General features: G+C 44.7%; 1 protein-coding gene across 3 annotated transcripts in view; it reads left to right on the top strand.

Moving 5' to 3' along the window:
* Igf2bp3 (insulin like growth factor 2 mRNA binding protein 3) overlaps positions 1-6,000 on the top strand; it is a 120,567-nt gene that overhangs the window by 103,274 nt on the left and 11,293 nt on the right. The window lies entirely within an intron of this gene.

Raw genomic sequence — 6,000 nt, 5'->3', positions numbered from 1 at the left:
TTCCTTCCTTCCTTCCTTCCTTCCTTCCTTCCTTCCTTCCTTCCTTCCTTCCTTCTTTCTTTCTTTCTTTCTTTCTTTCTTTCTTTCTTTCTTTCTTTCTTCTTCCTGAAACAGGGTTTCTCTGTGTAGTCCTGGTTGTCCTGGAACTCACTCTGTAGACCAGGCTGTCCTCAAACTCAGAAATCCGCCTGCCTCTGCCTCCCAAGTGCTGGGTTTAAAGGCGTGCGCACCACTGCCCGGCGACAGGAGGTTTCTTGCTGCTCACTCATTGTCAAGAGCTGCTCCACAAGAATGTTTACTGGGCAGGAGAGGAGATGTAATTGCTGGAGGAAAGCATGTTTTTTTTCACATCAGTGTATGTGAGAAAAGATTTGAGGAGAGCATTAATACCCCACTGATGTATTTCTCTTTCTATCCTATTCTGTTTTATTTCAGAGAACAGTTTAAAAACTACCACCACCAAATACCCTTTTATCTTGAGAGCACTTGTCATTCAAACTCTAGGCATCCACCAAGCCAAAACATGTCTGTGGGATGCTCCCATGTGTCCATTCTCAGTCTTCTGAATCTATTGTGGTATGCTGGGTAGATGGAAAATGTGCTTGCCTGTGTGTTATGGGAGCAGAGGGCTAGCTTAAATGTTTTCCGAGGGTCAAGGGTAGATGGCCCAAGGTGAGTGGTGAGTCTCCTGCTCCTCCCAGGACTGTTTAACACCATTCTCCAGCCCACAGAAATTACTCAGACTCTAGCCAGTGGTTTTCAGTCCAGCCAGCAAAGGAACAAACAACAATGTTAATGCCTGTAAGGGCAGTGTCTGAAGCATGCGTTGATATTTGACCCTTGATAGGCACCCAGCTTTGTCTAGCTGCAAGGAAGCTGGGAAGCAATTGCTCTAGGGGGTTGCAGTGTGTCTATTAAACATGGACAGGAAAATAGATGTTGGAGCAGCCATTCCTGTCAATCTAAGTGGACATAGCCTTGTCAGCTCTTAAAGGGAACTCCAGAGCCTGTGAGTTCTTTCAGAGAGAAAGGGAGACTCTAAGTTGTAGCTGAGGATGTTCCCTGTTTCAGTCTCCACGCCTGTGAGTTTATTGACATGCAGAGCATACACAGGTGTTCTGAGCATTATCTTGTGTTTTTACATACAACCTGAAATAAATCACTCTTTTTTCACATGGATGTCTGTGATTCTCTCAGCTTTATTTCTAAATCCAAATCACTGATATGTTAGTCCCCCCAGTTGACCACTGCTCAATATTCATTGAGGAGACAGAGAGAGCTCCTTTGTACAGCTTTTTTTTTTTTCTGTTTTGTTATTGTTCTAGTGTATTCCACTCTAGCTTATCTTAGAAGGTGTCTATAGAAAAATCATAGTGTGTGTAGGGTTTTGAAGGATCAGTGGCCTTAGGTATCCACTAGGGGTCTTGAAGGCAGGAAGTAGTATATGTAACTGTACTTACCTATTTGTAGTGGAACTACTTTGGGAAATACATTTTAAAAATTATATATATATAAAATAATTGGCCTGCATATGTCTGTGTAACACACCTAAGAAGGCCAGAGGAGGGTTTTGGATCCCCTGGAATTGTAGTTTTTAAAGATTGAAAGACAACATGTGAATGCTGGAAGTTGAACCAAGGTCTTCTAGAGAAGTAGCAAGTGCTGTCTCAACTGCTAAGCCATCTCTCCAACCCTGAGACTATAATTTTTAAGGGCAACAGTTAAATTTACCAGAGCTGTACCAGCTTTGTTTTGTTTTGTTTTGTTCTGTTTTGAGGCAAGGTCTCATATTATCCAGGTTGGCCTCAAACACACTGTGTAGACAAGAATGATTCTGAATTTCTGGTCTCAAGCTTCTTCTTCTGAAGTGCCAGGATCACAAGTGTACACTACCCTGTTTAGTTTTTTTTTTCCCCCTGCTTAGTTTTATGTTGTATGGGGCTTGGACTCAGGGGTGTGCACATGCTAAGCAGGCTTCTGCCCACTGACTCCAGCCCTGGCCCTCAGTATGCTCTGTCTGTTCTTTTGTTATTACCTCATTGGAGAAGGTAGTGTGGTGGGTCTCTGATGTGTGCTAAAGTTTCCCAGGTATTTACTCTGGGAATGGTGAAGGTAAACTTGTGCCACACTGAGGTGACTGTACTTGTGATAAGAAGCTTTCTTTCTTCCTGGTCTTTCCTTGTTCCTGGCTAAGGAGGTAGCTCAGTGGTAGAGCTCTTTACTGTGCAAAGTTCTGGATTTGACTGATGCTCAGTCCCAAAAGAAAGACCTTGCTATTGACACTTATCTCAGAGAATTCAGAATACTTACCAAAACCATCTTCATCTTTGATGTCGTGTGGGGTAAGAGTGAATCTCTGCTTTTATTATAAATGCATATCGCTTGCTAAGAGGAGTTTGGGTGTATGTGTGCACGCATGTGTTCATGTGCACATGCATCAGTGTGGACGTGGAGATCAGGGACCGTCCACATTTTGTGTATCATCCTGTTGTTCTCGCTGCCTTAGTTTTTATATTGTATGTTTCTGTATGTGTGTGAGTCTGTATGATATGTGTGTGCGTTTCTTTATATGGTGTATGTATACATGTAGGCATGCACATGTGTATGGAGGTACATGCACTACAGCTCAGGTGTGGAAGTCAGAAGGGAGGGTAGCCTTCTTAGCCTTCCACTTTGTCTGAGGCAGCCGCCTGCCCAGATCGTCATGTTTGCGTGACAAGTACTTCGAGCCACTGAGCCATCTCTGGAGCCTTCCACCTTATTTTTTGGAGTAAAATTCTTTCACTGAATCCGGTGCTTGCTGATCTGGCTCAGCTGCCAGCCAGTGAGCTCCAGGGATTTATCCGTGTAGATGATCCTCAGATGGACAGATGCATGCCACTGTGCCTGGCTTCCAAACCCAGGTTTTTAATTTACTGACTAACACATCTCCCTATCCCTGAGAAGTAGATTTTGGTGTGTAAACCACCACCACCACCACCACCACCACCACCACCACCACCACCACCAAGACTTTTTATGGACTTTTAGAATTGTCTGTCATCTTTATGTATATTTATTCATTTCTGCTTTGTGAAGGAGAATGAAGTGCACTGTCTATTGATAAGCATCTTGTCCTTGTTCCATTCCAGATCTCTACCCACTCATCCTTCCAAAGGATTCTCTCTCCCAGAACCTGTGAGGCTGATGTCTCCAAACAGCCAAAGTGATGTCTCTTCTAAAAGATTTCAGAAAGTGTCTATAGTTCCTGCCTGGAAGTTGGTTCACTCAGTACTTAATTGGCAAGGCCCTCATTTATAAATGACAGGAAATTCTCCTTTCAGAAATGCCCAAGCAGTAGAGGAGTGAGAATTGGCAGCTAGAGAACCAGACAAGGGCTGGAGCTGGCGCAGTGCATGCAGTGTCTCAGTGGCTGTGTTGGCAGCTTGCAGTTGGGTTGGCAGGAGTAGACCTGTGAGCCCTTGTCTTCACAATGCTGATAGCTTCTTTATACTCTTTTCTGAAGGCTCCAAGATAGGAGTTTGACCTTCAAGTGGCAAGGGTTCTACTCTGACAAGGGCAGGAAAGATGAGCCATCACTTCTTTGTAGGTCACCAGAAGCACTAAGAAACAGACTGAGTTACTGTCTCCTTATAAAGCCAGGTAGTATCTTGTAGTCCTTAAGATTTTTCATTGTGGGTGCAGTAAAACATTTCTAAGCAAGTAAATCATTGGTTTACTTGGTTATGGGGAAAACTTCCTTTTTTCTTTCTTTCCTTTTTTCTTTTCTTTTTTAAGCTGTAGTATTTTGTTCAGGTCATGGAGTTGAGTAAACTTCATTTTAGTTCCAGACCCAAATCTAGTTAAAAACAACTCCTCCTTCCCCCAAGTACCTATCTTACAGGCCAAAGGAAAACACGGGCACCAGGCCAGGCTCCTGGAGGCTGATCTCTGGGCTGCCAGGCACGTCTCCATGCCTTTGTAATGCCTGAGATTTTGTTCCCTGCAAAGTAAATACACTTGACCTCACTGTTTGCTGCTGCTTGTATCTTCTCGATGGCGGGTGATTAGGAATTACTCACTGGCAGACTTCACCAGTTACGCAAACGTTTCGGCCTCACAGCTCTGTTCTCACTATTTCAAGATACAGCACAGTGCTTGCCAAGAGTCCGAAGGAAGCTTTGCCTGCCATAGGCATCTGGCAGCAATCCATTGGGAAATAGCTTGTGTCCTGTGACTATCTTTCATCCTCAAAGAATCTGTGCAGGAACAGGTCTCCTGTGTGTTCAGGACAGTGAACTTATACCCAAGGAATGTGTCAGGAGGAAGGATGCTGCTCAGAGGCTTTTCCTCTGTCTGCTTAGGTCTGCCAGTCAAAACGAAATGGTGTGCTTTTATGAGGCAGATTCTGAGAACATGGCTTCTCATGCTGGATTCCATGTGAGAACACATTGTACAGACAGTCAAGTGGATGGACATTTCCACAAGCTGCCCATGTTCTCAGAGGAAAATTCCCTTGTGAAATAATTTATGGCCAGCAAGATGGCTGGGGGGATGAAAGTGGAGCCAAGGAAGATGGGTGATGTTCAGAAACGCCTTCTTCCAGCTTCAGATGGCCGCCGAGTCACTTTAGATGAGTTGCCAACAGTGCACATGACGTAGCATTGGTCTGGGCTCCATCTCCTGTGTGGAAGCACAGTTGCTTCAGACTTGGCTTGCTCCGCTGGGCAGGTCCTAGTGCTTTGAGGGCAGCAGCTTTTGTCACATGGCAGGACATTCTGGCTGCAGACTCCTCACACATTGCACTTCGCTGCAGTCGTGATGCTATGTTGTGGTCATTTCAGCCATTCCTTTTCCAGAGCTGGGGTGGGGATACTTCAAGAGACAGTTCTGAAATTCTCACCAAATTATTCATGTTTAAAATTCAGCCACCCTCCCCCACTTCCCCCCTTTCTTTTTCTTCTTTGAGACAGGGTTTCTCTGTGAAGCCCTGGCTGTGCTGGAACTAGCTGTGTAAACTAGGTTGTCCTTGAACTCGGAGATCCTCTGCCCCTATTTTTAAATTTCTTATTGCAAATAGCTTCTTCCACCTCTAGAGATGTAAACATATAACATCTTCTTTAAAGCACAATGTGTTTTGCTGCTTTATTGGTGACTTACCTTTTTCCCACCACTGTTTTTTTTTTTTTTTTAATTTCAGAATTTGTTGGTGGTATTTGTGTAGGGGTGGTTTGCCTGCATTTATGTCTGTGTAGCACATATGCACAGTGCTCCCAGAGGTCAAAAGAAGAGTGTGGATCTCTTGGAACTGGAGTTACAGATGGCTGTAAGCCATGTGGGTGCTGGGAGTTAAATCTGAGTTCTCTGGAAGAGCAGCCAGTGCTCTTAATGGCCCCCACTATATATGTTTTTCAAAAACAAACTTATATGCAACAAGCTCTAGAACAATAATTTATCCTAACTGTAGGTGACAAAGATGTTTAAATAGGAATAGAAATAGGTTGCATTATCTCAGCCACAAGGAGCAGCTTCCTTAAGCCTTCCTTCTCCATCTCAGCTTCTTGAACTCTTCTCTGACATCTTCATGGCCTGAATGACGCCTGTTGCCCCCATCCCAAGACTCCTTTGGTGGCTGTCTTGGGGTTTATTGCTGTGAAGAGACATCATGACCATGGCAACAAACATTTAATAGGGGCTGGCTTACAGTTTCAAAGGTTCAGTCCATTATTATGGTGGAAGCATGGCAGTGTGCAGACAGGCACGGTGCTGGACAGGTAGCTGAGAGCTCTGCATCTGGATTGGCAGGCACCAGGAAAATAGAGCCACTGGGCCTGGCTTTGGGTTGAGCTTCTGAAACCCCAAAGCCCATCCCCAGTGACACAGGTTCTCCAACAAGGCCACACCTCCCAGTAGTGCCCATCCCCAAGAGCCTCTGGGGACCATTTTCATTCCAAGCCCAGCACTGTTAACTCTTCCTGGAGCAGGCTTCCTGCTGTTAGAAGGTGATGGAGAGTAAGCAGT

This window comes from Grammomys surdaster, unplaced genomic scaffold (genome assembly GCF_004785775.1).
Source record: "Grammomys surdaster isolate TR1022 unplaced genomic scaffold, NIH_TR_1.0 125861, whole genome shotgun sequence".
Taxonomy (NCBI): domain Eukaryota; kingdom Metazoa; phylum Chordata; class Mammalia; order Rodentia; family Muridae; genus Grammomys; species Grammomys surdaster.
This window is presented reverse-complemented; position numbering and strand designations above follow the sequence as displayed.